A 14,834-nucleotide genomic window follows, 5' to 3' on the forward strand; every position below is an offset into this window, starting at 1 on the left:
GGAGTGCAGTGGCCCGATCTCAGCTCACTGCAAGCTCCGCCTCCCGGGTTTACACCATTCTCCTGCCTCAGCCTCCCGAGTAGCTGGGACTACAGGCGCCCGCCACCTCGCCCAGCTAGTTTTTTGTATTTTTCAGTAGAGACGGGGTTTCACCGTGTTAGCCAGGATGGTCTCGATCTCCTGACCTCGTGATCCACCCGTCTCGGCCTCCCAAAGTGCTGGGATTACAGGCTTGAGCCACCGCGCCCGGCCGTATTACATAAGTTCTAAGGAGAAGAATTCCCATTCTAACTTGCTGGTTTACAGCCTTAGTAGCTACATACCACAAAGTAGTAAATACTAAGTAATACTCTTCTAGTAAAGACTAAGTGAAAGATAAAGTTAAAATACCTCACAAAACGAAGTTCAGATTACCTGAGTATGACTTAAAGTTTTTATCATGAAAAATTTTAAACATACACAAATAATGAGCTTCCATGTACCAACCAAGTCTTCAACTATTATCCACATTCAACCTCTCTAACCTATTTTACCAACCACTCTATTATTTTAAAGCAATCCCAAGCATGACATTGTTGAGGCTATCTATTCTTATAGTGGTCTAAAGAACCTATGGTAAATTACAAAATATGGCTACAAATTTCCCCCATCCTAGTATTAGCGCCCTTTGTAATGCAATGTTGCTGCTCTGCCTAGGATGAGGCAGTCTTACTTCCCCACCCCAGTCTTGCGTGACTAAGAGAATGGATTGTGACATTGTAAGATTTGCAAGTTTGTAAGAGGTCTTACAAGCTTCCCTTAGAATGCTGTCCCAAGACTCCTGTGTCATAAATGATCACATAGAGCAAGGCCTATATGTCCACCAACACTAGCTGCCAAATATGAGTGATGCCATCTTGGACCTCCCCGCCTGGGAAATCCTCCAGCTGAATGCTGGTACATGAGGAGCAAACCCCGGCGAAATCAGTAGAACTGCCCAACAGGCACCTAGAACTGTAAAAACCAGTTGTTTCAATCCACTAGGTTTTGAGGTGGTTTGTTATGCAGCCATAGAGCAAAGCTTCATAACTTACCCTTATTTTCTGCTGTTACCATACTATTATCTTATGCCGGCAGTCTCTGTAAACTCTGATTTTAACTGAGTCTAACTGGGGAATTATCTTAAATATCCAAGGAAGATTATAGGTATTGAATTACTAAAAGTACACCACTACTATAGGATAAACTCACGGCACAAAGGCCAGAGTAACCACACAAAATACCAATGTAATCTTTCTTTCTTTTTTTTTTTTTTGGAGACAGGGTCTCACTCTGTTGCCCAGGCCAGAGTGCAGTGGTGCAATCACTGCAGCCTCGACCTCCTGGGTTCAAGTGATCCTCCCACCTCAGCCTCCTGAGTAGCCTGGACTACAGGCACGCACCACCATACCCAGCTAGTTTTTGTATTGTTTTTTACTAGAGACAAGGTTTCCCCATGTTGCCCAGACTGGTCTGGAACTCCTGAGCTCAAGCAGTCTGCCTGTCTCGGCCTCCCAAAGTGCTGGGGTAACAGGAGTGAGCTACCATGCCCAGCCCCAATGCAGTATTTCAAGAGTCTTGCAGAAATACAAACGCACAGTCATAATTTCATTATTTACATATACTTTGCATATCCTTTTCTTAAAAAAAAAATTTGCTTCTAAGGAATTTTTTTTTTTTCTTAGTGGGAAATCATAGTAAATATGGAGACTTGGAAGCTAAGGGTGGGTCAATGAGGGAATCACTTTGAAAGTATACATTTTGGGCCTTAAAATGAAAAGTGTCTCTTAATTTTAGCTGACAAATATTTAAAACACAAAATATGGTATGCCCAAATCTTAAAAAATTAGAAAAAACTTTAACATCCCATGAGAAAATATGACTATGATGTTAAGTCTACACTACACCACTTTAAAAGACAAACTGTTCTCCTTGAAGTGAATTTAATCTCTAAGCATCAAGTTTCGATCTTCCTTCACTGAGTGGAAACCATTTTAGGGTTCTTTCTACAAAGTGTGAAACATCACACTAATGTACAATGATCATAATGGAAAGATAACTACTTTTAAGGTTCAAAACTTGCCTTCTTTTTAAGCTGTTGACAAAAATGGGTGTAGAGCAGCAAGCAGGTGATTTTAAAACCAGGTGTTCGACTTACCTAGTCTAACCAGTAGAGTCAGAGAAATATATTTGAGGGCAGGAAAAACCAGCTCTGACCATGTAAGTTCATGCCAGGGCAGAAAATTTGAAAATTAAGATTAATTAAAATTAAACCCTGGCATGCTGTTACTCACACTCAGGCCTGTAATCACAGGACTTTGGGAGGCTGAGGTGAGAGGATTCCTTGAGCTAAGGAGTTGGAGACTAGCCTGGGAAACATGGTGAAATCCTGTCTCTATAAAAAAATATAAAAATTAGTCAGACATGGTGGCGCGACCAGCTACCTAGGAGACTGAGGTGGGAGAACTGCTTGAGTTTGGGAGACTGGGGCTGCAGCAGCCTGAGAAACAGAGTGAGACCCTGCCACAAAAAAAAATAAAATAAAACTATTAACCCCACCCGACCTAAACTCTCAAATTATAATTTCATCCTCCCCAATCTCAGACTTTTTGGCTTATCCTATTATTAGGAAATACTGTATATTAAGATAAATTTTTTGACAGCAATTGAATTCTGCTTTGGTGAATTCAAGTAATCTTAGTATGAACTTAAAATCCAATTCCTTTTAAATTGTAATCATTCTAATATGATCAGTTGATTCACTTATTTAACAGTTAAAAGCTTCATTAATTTAATTTGTTTAAAAGTGAAGTCTAATGCAACACCGCGCATTTCATTCATGCATGTCCCACTGTTCTTTATTACTGGCACTTAATTATCTGTGGTAACAGAAGGATGTATCAGCAAAGATCACCTAAAAATATTTTTATTTTGTTAAGGAACACAATAGCTCTCCATTCCACAGCATAGAGCACTAACATTATTTTTATTTTTTAAGACAGGGTCTCACTCTGCGGTGCAGGCTGGAGTGCAGTGGAGCTGTATCATACTTCACTGCAGTCTCTCCAACTCGTGAGCTCAAATGATGGTCCTGCCTCAGCAGCCCAAGTAGCTAGTAGTAGCAGTGTGCACCACTACACCCGCACCATTATGCCCGTAGAGATGGGGTCTTTGTGGCCTGGCTGGTCTCAAACTCCTGGCTTTAAGCCATCCTCCCACCTTGGCCTCCCAGAGTGATGGGATTACAGGAGTGAGCCACCACACCCAGACACTAATTTCCTAGTACAGTACAGAAAGTCTTTTATGTCAGGCTCTAACTTACCATTCAATGTATGTTTCAGCTACAGGAACAAATCATGAATTCCTAAAACAAACCATAATATCATGACTTTGCATAGTTTCTTTATCAAAGTCCTGGTGATCCTTCACATCTTAGTTCAAACAATAAATAAACCCTGTAAACTTTCCAAGAGTAAGCACCCCTCCCCTATGCTCCCATAGAATTACTGTAAGTCATACTAAGATAATAATAGTTGTTTATACATTAGTCTGATGACTAAACAGTGAGTTGTGGAGGGCAGATGCCATATCAAGCTCCTTCTTGTAATGTGAAGCTCTCCATAATTCGTAATTTGACTACAACAAATTACAAATTATCCAAAAATGTTTAAAGATATTTGACAGATTCTGCATTATAAAATTATTTTCCAACAATAAAATGTCCAAATGTACACAATTCTTGAACATAAAACAGATAAAGAGTTGTGTAAGGTGGGTATGGATAGGACTAAAAATTGGCTACATGAGAGTCATGGATGACTTCTGTGTCCAGTTTGTTACCTGACACCTTCATGTAGAACATAATTTGGGCATCCTCGTGCTTTATCTGGGAAAATAAGCCCTCTTCCAAGGTGGCAGAAAAAAGAAATCATTTGTACTTGAATAAGTAGGAATTCTTATTCAAGACACCTGACCCAGCACGAAACTGGAAAAAAACCAAGATTAGTATTATGTCCCCCCAGTGACTGCTTCACACACCACCTCAGCAAATTTATCCTCTCTAGAAATGAACTGCCATGTTTCTGAGACAATCTCATGAACATAAACAACTACGGCAAAAATCAAGACTCAAACCCAGGTCTTCTGAGTCTGGTGCTACTGCCTCATGCACCAGTCCTGTCTCCCGAAATGCTATAGAGCTGTTAAATAAAAATATTATACTGACCTCATTTCTCAAACAAACTTTTTGCTACCTCAAGAAAAAGATCTAGTTACACTACATGTGTTCCTTCTTAATAACTGTACACTATTGGATTTTTAAATCGAAAATTCATCTTTAACCCTACATCTTGGTTCTGGACAGAAACGTGGAGATTTAAAATAATACGCAACCAGAAAAATATCTAATCAATCGTACAAAATAGGGGAAAAAACCTCGCCAAATTCAGTTTTGACACATTTAACTAATAATACCAAACAACATTAATCGTGACGAATTTATTACCCAGATAGAGACTTTCCCAATATATTTACTTTGGTACTTGGGAAAAAGTATTAAGTGCAGCATTTTGGGGTGAGTGGGTGGACACATTCATCTTCAATACGCAGTTTCACCAAAATGAGGGAGTTTCCTACTCCCAGCGCCTTCCATATTTTTACTTCTTAGGCCAACAGGTCCATTTTTAATACAAACACCTACTTTGAGTTGCAGAACCCACAATTCACCACAACACAAAAAAAACTCTCAGGGCGTCACGATATTCAAAAACTGACGTTACCAATAAGACAATCTTGGCCGAATCTAAGGCGCTGCCGAAGTCACTTCGACTCGAGGCCGGGCTGGCCGAGCCGGAGCCCTGCCCACCTTTGCCCCGCGCTCACTGGCGAGCTCACGCGCGACGCCCGCGGCCCCCAGGGCTCCGAGGACCCCCCCGCCCCGCGGCCCAAGAGGAGGCCGCCCCGCGCCAAAAGAGGGCTCAGGCCTCTTCCCCTCACCCACCACACGTTCCTGAGGAAGACACACTATCTGTCCCCTCCACCCGCCACAAACTCCACCACCCGACAAAAGGCCCCTGGCAGAGGAGGCCTGTGGAGTGACCCCCTTCGCACCGGTGGCCCCGGACCAAGCTCCTCCACCTCATCCTGAGAGGAAGCGGCCTCCGCGTCCCCAGACCTCTTCGTTTCCTCCCCTCCCCCACTCGCGGCCTGGTCCCGAACTAGCTACCGGGACGAAGAACGAACTCCGCAGTTCATTACCCCGGCTCCTGAGCCGGCACTGACCAGTGCGCGTCCTGCTCGCAACGACCCGCACCGCCGCCTTCCTCCTTGGAGTTCTAGGCCTGTGACTGAGGAAAAGCAGTCCGCAGCGAAGCACAATGGCGCCCGCCCCTCTCCCGGATCCGGCGCAGAACCAGCCGCCACCGTTAGGTGCCCCTCCCTGCTCCTCCTCCCCCAACTTCGCGGACTTCCTGGCTTCTCGCGAGAGTGGCGGAGCTGCGGGGACCGAGAGCTGCGGGCGGGCTGGAGGTACCCCACCGCGGGGTGGTGCTCTGACTGCGGGAACCGTTGAAGAGCTGCCCCCGGGGAGTCAGCGAGGCGCCACTGGTAAGCGGCAGCGGCTGGCTGGCTGGCGTACCGGCAGCTGGGCTGGCGAGTGTGCGGGTGTCTGGCGCTGGAGGCCCGGCCCTGGGTGGCTGTCCCCGCCCGGCTAGCGTCTCAGAGCCAGCCCCTTCACTCCCGGGCGCCGGGTCCCCGCCCACAGGCCAACCTGCAGGGCCCCGTGCTCGAAATAACGCCCAGCTCGTTGGCTTTTTTTTCTTTTTCTGGCGCTTGGTAAGTGGCGCACTGAATGTTGAATTGAATCAAGCACTGCCTTTTCCGACCTACCCTTCCCTGCTTGCTTCCCTGCCCTCCCTGTGTGATCTGACTGCAAGCTCTTTCCCTTAAGAGTTGGAGCCTGTTTGTCCAACCTTGTGATAATTTCCTTGTGGTAAGTAAATCTTGGTGATGGTGATCATGTAGTTTAAAATCGTGATAGTGACCTTTAATAGCGTAGCCATCGATTTTGCAGTAAACAAATTCACCTATTTAGAAAGAGGGAGGAAAATTGTGAGGTGAATGGTCTGGTGAATATTAGATGAAACTTTCAAAGAATTGTAAATGTGGCAAACTAAGATGTAAATGAGTACTTATTTCCAATAAATAAAAGGAAATAGTTTAGGGAAAAGCTACATCTAAATATGTGGAAATATTTAGATGATATGTTGATTTGGAATAATGAATCAAAAGTTCTTTAATGGAAAAGATCAGTTATTGAAACTTGGAAGAATACTGAAAGGCACTTGGTTTTTTTTAAAGACCTATTTTGTTAGGGTATTAAAAGCTATCCTTTGGATCCAAATAATTCCAATAAATGAAACACAGTGTTTCTATGTATTTGTCATTACATCAGAAGGGAATGGAGTATCAATCACTATCCTTATTTTACTGTCCTGGGGACAAGCGACTGTACATGTTTCACTATGATAAATTCTAAAATACTATAAATTTTAAAGATTTAAAGTTTAGGATTTTAAGTTGGCATGTAAGTGCCAATCTAACTTTTAGGATATGAAATGAAAATAAGCATCTGGTATGGGGTAAAGTGAACAGAGATTACTTTTGAGGAAATTAATTTGCCCTTTAAAGAAAAATAATTTTTTTCCAGCCTGTTCGAGTGGCCCTGCATTATTGTGTTTATAGATACACGGATGTATACACCCTGAAGAACCAGACTATATGGGTTCAAATTCCAGCCCTGCCTCTTACTACCTTTGTTATCTCAAGCAATTCCTTAATCTTGCTAAACCTAGGTTTCCTGTAAAACGGGATTAATAACAGTACCCATGCCCTATAGGGTTGTTTAGATGAGATAATGCGTCAGTTCCTGAAACACAGTAAGCATTCCATAATTGTAAGCTGTTACATTCCATGTCTAAACTACCAATAATATTTTCTCTTTCTGTGACTTAATATTACATAGGTCCCTTAGACATCTTCTCAAGATTATGCTAAGAGAAATGACTGCACCCTCTTCCTGAGCTATGGCAGTCAGACCTGGCAGTGGTAACTACTCTACAGAACTCCCAAACCTGGCAAGGATGGTGCAGATTGTGGCAGATTATGGCTTTGTCTCCACCCAGCACTGATGATATTATGAAGTGAGTATGACACCAATTTCATAGGCTAAACAGAACTTCTGATTTTTTATTAGTGCTAGTAAATAAAGACCACTGATGAATATGTTTTTATTATTTAAAAATGATTATTGTGTTTCTTTTTAATGTACTCTCTCTGATTTTAGTATTCAGGTAATTATCGTGAGTGATAAATAATTATTGAGATTTTGCTACGGTAAAGACATTTTGCAGCCGGGCGTGATGGCTCACGCCTGTAATCCCAACACTTTGGGAGGCCAAGGTGGGTGGATCATGAGGTCAGGAGATAGAGACCATCCTGGCTAACATGGTGAAACCCTGTCTCTACTAAAAATACAAAAAATTAGCCGGGCATGGTGGCAGGCACCTATAGTCCCCGCTACTTGGGAGGCTGAGGCAGGAGAATCGCTCAAACCCAAGAGGCGGAAGTTGCAGTGAGCCGAGATCACACCACCGTACTCCAGCCTGAGTGGCAGAGTGAAACTCCATCTCAAAAAAAAAAAAAAAAAAAGACATTTTGCTAGGAACTATGGATGTGAATAGGTAAAACATGGTCATGGAAAATGACCGTAGTTTCTTAACTAAAAATCATTACAAAGTGATTTGACAGGCAAGTGTTTGAAGTCAGAACTGTTCCAGACAATCTAGACACCATGTTTGCCTTTTATCCACAGAGTTCTCCCACTTGACCTTTCCTTGCTAAACTTTTTATCCTTTATGAGTGACTCTGACGTACCTTTCTGTATCTAAATATCTTTGTTCACCACTTGCCCTCACCACTCATCTTAGTTTTCATTTTTGAACTTGGCTTCTTCTCTAAGTTAGCGTCTTATTGACTATTACTAATTTTTCCCCTTTTATTTTATAAACTTGTCTGTCATTTACCCATGGTCATTCAGCCCTTTACTCTTAGGTTTTGAGTATTTATTCCACCTGATAGCTTGGAATGCTCGTTCAGATACTGAATTTCAAAGTTCTTGTTTTCCCCTCTTTTATTCATCCCACAACCTAACTTTCTAAAAAGCTTCTCTTTGGTAAGGGCAGTTGTAGAGATATCCTTTACTTTGCATAAATGGTGGTACATTGAAAAGATGTGGTTACATTTGCCTTTTGCAAATCATATAATTTTTTATTGATACATAGTATTTTTATATATTTATGGGGTACATGGGATATTTTGTTACATACATAGAATGTGTAATGATCAAGTCAAGGTATTTAGGATAACCATCATCTAGAGCATTTATGACTTCTATGTTGGTAGTATTTCAAGTCTTCCCTTCTAGCTATTTTGAAATAATACAATATGATGTTGTTAACCATAGTCACTCTACTATCAAACATTAGAACTTACTCCTTTTATCCAACTTTATATTTGTACCCATTAACCATCTTCTTTTTGTCCCCACCCCCCACCACACACATACCCTTCGCAGCCTCTGGTAACTATCGTTCTACTGTCTACCTGCCTGAGAACAACTTGTTCAGGTGATCCGCCTGCCTCGGCCTCCCAGTGTGCTGATTACAGGCGTGAGCCACCATGCCTGGCTGAGGATCCCTGCTTCTTTTTTTTTTTTATTTTTTTATCCAGCCCAAAATGTCATGAGGACTTCTAAGGGATATATTACTTAAAGGTCCATTGTTTTAAGTCTTTGATGTAAGGAATTCCTTTCATAACAAAAATAATAAACTCTTGATTTAGTGCCTTTACACATTTTTATTTTCCCCACATCAAGTTTTATTTAAAGTTGCCACATTCAATACATGAATATCCAAAACATTCTGTTGGTTGATTTCTGCTGGATTAGCATCAAAAACTTTCAATTCTCCAATCCACTATTTAAAAGAATATAGAGGCGAGATGTAGTGGCTCAAGCCTATAATCCCAGGACTGTGAGAGGATGAGTCAGGAGGATGCTTGAGACCAGCTTGGGCAACAAAGCAAGGCCCCATCTCTACAAAAAAATTTTAAAAATTAGCCTTGTGTGCATTGGTGCATGCCTATAATCCCAGCTACTTGGGAGGCTGAGGAAGGAGGATTGCTTGAACCCAGGAAGTTGAGGCTTGCAGTGAGCGGTGATCATGTCACTGCATTCAGGCATGGGTGACAGACTCTGTCTCTAAATAAATAAATAAATAAATAAATAAATAAATAAATGGATATTAAAACACATAAAGAGAGTACTATCTTGAAACCCTCTCTGAGAAACCTCTCTTACATCTAAGCTTACAGTCTAGATCTCACTGCTTCTAGAAAGATCATTCCTGCTTTTAGTTGCTCTAGAATATCTGGCCTCACCAGGAATAATCCCTAATTTGTGGAACACTTGGAATTCAAACCTTGCACACTGTCCGAAATATATAGAATGCTTAAGAAAAGCAGATACATTTTATTCATGTTTTTAAGTACATGAGTCCTCATTCCATTTCTCAGGCTGGAGTGCATGGTAGTACCATCATAGTTCACTGCAGCCTCAAACTTCTAGGCTAAAGCTGTCCTCCTGCCTCAGCCTCCTGAGTGGCTGTGACTACAGGTGTGCCACCACTGTGTGGGGCTAGTTGTTTTTAAATTTTTTGCTGCCCAGGCTGGTCCTGAACTCCAAGCCTCAAGTGATCCTCCCTCCCCAGCCTCCCAAAGTGCTGGAATTACAGGCATCAGTACCACATCCAGTTAACAGCTATATTTTATTTTATTTATTTATTTATTTATTTTGGAGACAGAGTCTCACTCTTGTCTCCCAGGCTGGAATGCAGTGGCTCAATCTCGGCTCACTGCAACCTCTGCCTCCCAGGTTCAAGCAGTTCTCCTGCCTCAGCCTCCCGAGTAACTCAGATTACAGGCGCCTGCCATCATGCCAGGCTAATTTTTCTATTTTTAGTAGAGATGGGGTTTCACCATGTTGGCCAGACTGGTCTCAAACTCCTGACCTAAGGTGATCCTCCCAAAGTGCTTGGCCTCCCAAAGTGCTGGGATTACAGGCATGAGCCACCGCACCTGGCCAACAGCTATACTTTATTATTGTTTTTAATAGAGATGAGGTCTCAGTATGTTGCTCAGGGTGGTCTTGAACTCCTGGCCTCTCATGATCCTCCTGCCTTGGCCTCCCAAAGTGCTGTGATTATAGGTGTGATCCACCATGCCCAGCCTTATTTTTTTATTATTGATAAAACCAGGAGTTGGAAAACTGTGGTAAACAGGCCAAATGTAGCCCACTACCTGTTATTTTAAATACTTTTATTGGAACACAGGCATGCCCGTTAGATTATGTATTGTCTGTTGTTGCATATTATATAGTAGGGTTCTCCAGAGAAACAGAACCATAGTATACAATACATTATCTGTCTGTGAAGGTGTTTATTTTAAGGAATTAGCTCACGTAATTGTGGAAGCTGACAAGTTTGAAATTTGTAGGGCAGGTTCACAGGCTGGAAACTAAGACCAGAGTTGATGCTGCATTCTTAAGGCAGGATTTCTTTTCTAGGAAACTTCAGTTTTTGCTCTTAAGGCTGATTGGATGAGTCCCATCAACATTATCAAGAGTAATCTCTTTAAAGTCTACAGATTATAGCTATTAACCACTTCTACAAAATACCTTCACAGCAGCCCAGATTAATGCTACTTAAGTAACTGGGTACTCTAGCCTTGCCAAGCTGTCATATAAAATTAACCATCACAGTTTAACTGCTTTCATCCTACAATGACAATTGTTTAGTAGTTGTGACAGAGATGGTATGACTTAGAAATCCTAAAATATTTAGTACAGAAAGTTTGCTGACCTCTGGAGTAGACCATAAAACCAAATTGAACTAACCTCTGTTCCTGTAATAGAGTTCAGCCAAATGTGCATGTGCGCGTGCATGTGCGCACACACACACACACAGACACACACAGACACACACGAACTTCAGAATTATAATAATCAAAGACTATGCTTGGTCTCCATGACCACTTCAGATTACATTTTTTTGAGATTGGAAGCAGAAGGGGATACTGATATAAATTGCTTGAGCATTCCTTCTGCCAAGTTAGGCAGCATCCTGTTTTATCTTAAATTTTTTTTCATGTCCACATATGTGTACAATTTTATAAAAAACTTTGTATGTGATTGTATCATATCTACTATTTTAGTGTAGTCCTTCTCTTTTCCGTTTTTCACCTTTTCCTTGCCTTTTTCTTTTCCTTTTTAATTTGGCTCTTCTGCCTCTATCTACTACTGCACAAACATCCTTTGCAGCTCATGTTGACGAACTACTATGTATCTTCCCACCTTATTTTCTGCATGGTCACACAATCGTAAAAGAGTGTGTGTGTGTGTGTGTGTGTGTGTGTCATATATGTTTACAGAAATACTGGTATTGATGGAGTTTTTTTTTTTACCATTTATAAAATGAAATCAAATTTAAGCATGCATCTTCATCTAAGTTTTTTCATTCTATAGTACCTTTTCTCTAAATCCCTATTGATATTTAGTTGTTTAGCCTTTGCTTTTGATTTGTAATAGATATTATCACTATGCTGCTTTCACAGTGTTTTTTTTTTTCATTTCTATTGATTTTACATGTATTTTTTGCCATAGATAGGTTTATATGGTAAAATGTGTCAATGATTTCTTTAATAAGTTATAGGTTTCCAGTTTGGCTTAAAAAATCTTACTTATCCCTTGATATTATCATGAAGCATCCTACATATTCCAGATCGTGCTTAATTATTCTCAATTGATCTCTTACATCTTAAAAAATATCATTTTTGTATATGGAATAAGGTAATAGGATCTAATTTTATTTTATTCTCAGTAGATAGCCAGGTGTGCCAGTAGCATTCCTAAATAATCCATTCTTTTCTCTGTAATTAGAAAGACCACCTTTGTCATATATTGAATTTTTAAATTTATGCTGAATATGTTTCTGGGTTTTCTATTCTGAAAACTAAACTAGTCAGAACTATAAATGTTAAACTATTCAGAAAACGAAATATTGTTTACCTATCTTTTGAATCTTTCTCATTTATTAATACTGTTCTGTTTTTCTGTCACCTACTTGTTCATTTATAAGAAGTAGTAACTAGGCTAGATGTGGTAGCTCACACCTATAATCCCAGCACTTTGGGAGGCTAAGGTGGGCAGACCACTTGAGCCTGGAGTTTAAGACCAGCCTGGGCTACACAGTGACACCCCATCTCTACAAAAAAATAAAAAAATTAGCCAGACGTGAGGTGCACACCTGTAGTCAAAGCTACTTAGGGGGCTTAGGCAGGAGAATTGCTTGAGCCGAGGAGGCAAAAGTTTCTGTGAGCTGAGATTGTGCCACTGCACCCCAGCCTGGCATCCTGGGCGACAGAGCAAGACCTTGTCTCCAAAAAAAAAAAAACAAAACAAAAAAGACTGGATGAGACTGGGAGCGATGGCTCACGCCTATAATCCTAGCACTTTGGGAGGCCGAGGCGGGTGGATCATGAGGACAGGAGATTGAGACCATCCTGGCTAACATGGTAAAACCCCGTGTCTGTTAAAAATACAAAAAATTAGCTGGGCGTGGTGGCAGGCGCCTGTAGTCCCAGCTACTTGGGAGGCTGAGGCAGGAGAATGGCAAGAACCCAGGAGACGGAGCTTGCAGTGAGCCGAGAATGCACCACTGCACTCCAGCCTGGGCGATGGAGCAAGATCCGTCTCAAAAAATAAATAAATAAATAAATAAGTAAAGGCCGGACGCGGTGGCTCACGCCTGTAATCCCAGCACTTGGGGAAGCTGAGGCGGGTGGATCACTTGAATTCAGGAGTTTGAGACCAGCCTGGTCAACATAGTGAAACCCATCACTACTAAAAATCCGAAATCAGCTGGGCGTGGTGGTGCACACCTGTAATCTTAGCTACTCGGGAGGCTGAGGCAGGAGAATCACTTGAACCTGGGAGGTGGAGGTTGCAGTGAGCTGAGATCGTGCCTTTGCACTCCAGCCTGGGCAACAAGAGCGAAACTCCATCTCAAAAATAAAGAAAAAAAAGAGAGAGCGAGTGAGAGAGGAAGGGAGGGAGGGAGGAAGGAAGGAAATGGTAACTGTGTCCTCCAGAATCACCCAATACACCTAACTCATTTTGCATTATACAGTGCATGTTATACAACCAGCATGCCTAGGAATTATGTTAACTTATTTTTCTCACTATTCCTGTTTCACTTTCTTAGCAGTTGGATAAAGCCATTGAATACATATACTCCAGTTATTTAGAAACACCTCATCTGTACTTTTGCATATTAATAATTTAAAAACTATATACATACAACATATGTACTACTTAACTAGTTTCTCAAATAACCCTATTTTTTATCCCAGAGTTCATTCTAAGTTTCTCACCATGGAGCTTCAATGCTCTTGACAGCAAGCATGCCATTTATACCAAGGACAGTATAGAAGAAATCCTGCATATTTTTCTGTTACATCGTCATAAAATGGTATGGGAGTGGTAACACACTTAAAATATTTATCTTATACTTATGTTTGTAAGTCTTAACTTTAGCATGGCACATAAGCATGTTGGTGGTAATGGTTGATTGTTGTGGTTTGAATATTGTTATCTTTGAAGCTGAGACCTCTGCACTTTTCAAATTTTTCTTTCTTTCTTTTTTTTTTTTTGAGACGGTCTTGTTTTGTTGCCCAGGCTGGAGTACAGTGGCATGATCACTACTCACTCTAGCCTGGACCTCCTGGGCTCAAGAGATCCTATCACCTCAGCCTTCCAAGTAGCTGGGACTACTGACTGACTTTTGTATTTTCTTTAGTGACAGGGTTTCGCTATGTTGCCAAGGCTGGTCTTGACCTCCAGGGAAGTCAAGCAATCTGCTCACTTCAGCCAGAGTGCTGGGATTACAGGCGCAAGCCACCACACCTGGCCCAAAATTGAATTTTAATTCTGTTTTTAGAGGCTATGTAACTCAGCGCTTTTTTTGTTTGTTTGCATAGGATTAATTTTGCCTACATTTGTGGGAAAGCTTTTTCTTTTGCAGGGGCGGGGGGTGGATGTGATTATTTCATTGTTTTAAAGTCCATTTATTAAGGTATTTTTTAAACTTATGTTCATCACAAATAGTTACTTAAATGGAAAGTTTTGGCTGGGCGCAGCGACTCACGCCTATAATCCCAGCACTTTGGGAGGCTGAGGCGGACAGATTACTTGAGGTCAGGAGTTCAAGACCAGCCTGGCCAACATGGTGAAATCCTATCTCTACTAAAACAAAATACAAAAATTAGCTGGGTATGGTGGCAGGAGCCTATAATCCAAGCTACTTGGAAATCTGAGGCAGGGAGAATTGCTTGAACCCAGGAAGCGGAGGTTGTAGTAAGTAGAGATTGCACCACTGCACTCTAGCCTGGGCAACAGAGTGAGACTCCATCTCAAAAAAAGAAAGTTTTTTTTTTTATTTGAGACAGAGTCTCACTCTGTAGCCCAGGCTGGAGTGCAGTGGCGCAATCTCGGCTCACTGCAAGCTCCTCCTCCCGGGTTCATGCCATTCTCCTGCCTAAGCCTCCCTCCCGAGTAGCTGGGACTACAGGCGCCTGCCACCACGCCTAGCTAATTTTTTGTGTTTTTAGTAGAGACGAGGTTTCACTGTGTTAGCCAGGATGGTCTC

The 14,834-nt window shown here is 41.6% G+C and overlaps 1 protein-coding gene and 1 long non-coding RNA gene across 15 annotated transcripts in view; one reads left to right on the top strand and one right to left on the bottom strand.

Moving 5' to 3' along the window:
- MARCHF7 (membrane associated ring-CH-type finger 7) overlaps nucleotides 1-5,447 on the bottom strand; it is a 61,119-nt gene extending 55,672 nt beyond the window's left edge. For 3 of the 11 annotated variants that reach the window (XR_001881355.1, XR_001881354.1, XM_017851304.1), the window contains exon 1: nucleotides 5,275-5,446. The gene's annotated coding sequence lies outside the window, so the exon portion shown is untranslated. Of the gene's footprint in view, nucleotides 1-3,340; nucleotides 3,383-4,796; nucleotides 5,031-5,127; nucleotides 5,243-5,274 lie in introns of those variants that run through there. The other 8 variants (XM_017851307.1, XM_017851306.1, XM_017851301.1 and 5 more) reach the window with 7 other exon arrangements.
- Nucleotides 5,448-5,500: 53 nt separating this feature from the next.
- The window catches only part of LOC108514821 (uncharacterized), a 21,868-nt gene continuing 12,534 nt past the window's right edge, over nucleotides 5,501-14,834 (top strand). For 2 of the 4 annotated variants that reach the window (XR_001881356.1, XR_001881358.1), the window contains exons 1-2: nucleotides 5,598-6,007; nucleotides 7,040-7,217. This is a non-coding gene — a long non-coding RNA (uncharacterized LOC108514821). Of the gene's footprint in view, nucleotides 6,008-7,039; nucleotides 7,218-13,539; nucleotides 13,659-14,834 lie in introns of all 4 variants that reach the window. The other 2 variants (XR_001881357.1, XR_001881359.1) reach the window with 2 other exon arrangements.

Source organism: Rhinopithecus bieti, unplaced genomic scaffold (assembly GCF_001698545.2).
Source record: "Rhinopithecus bieti isolate Rb0 unplaced genomic scaffold, ASM169854v2 scaffold_34391, whole genome shotgun sequence".
Lineage (NCBI taxonomy): Eukaryota > Metazoa > Chordata > Mammalia > Primates > Cercopithecidae > Rhinopithecus > Rhinopithecus bieti.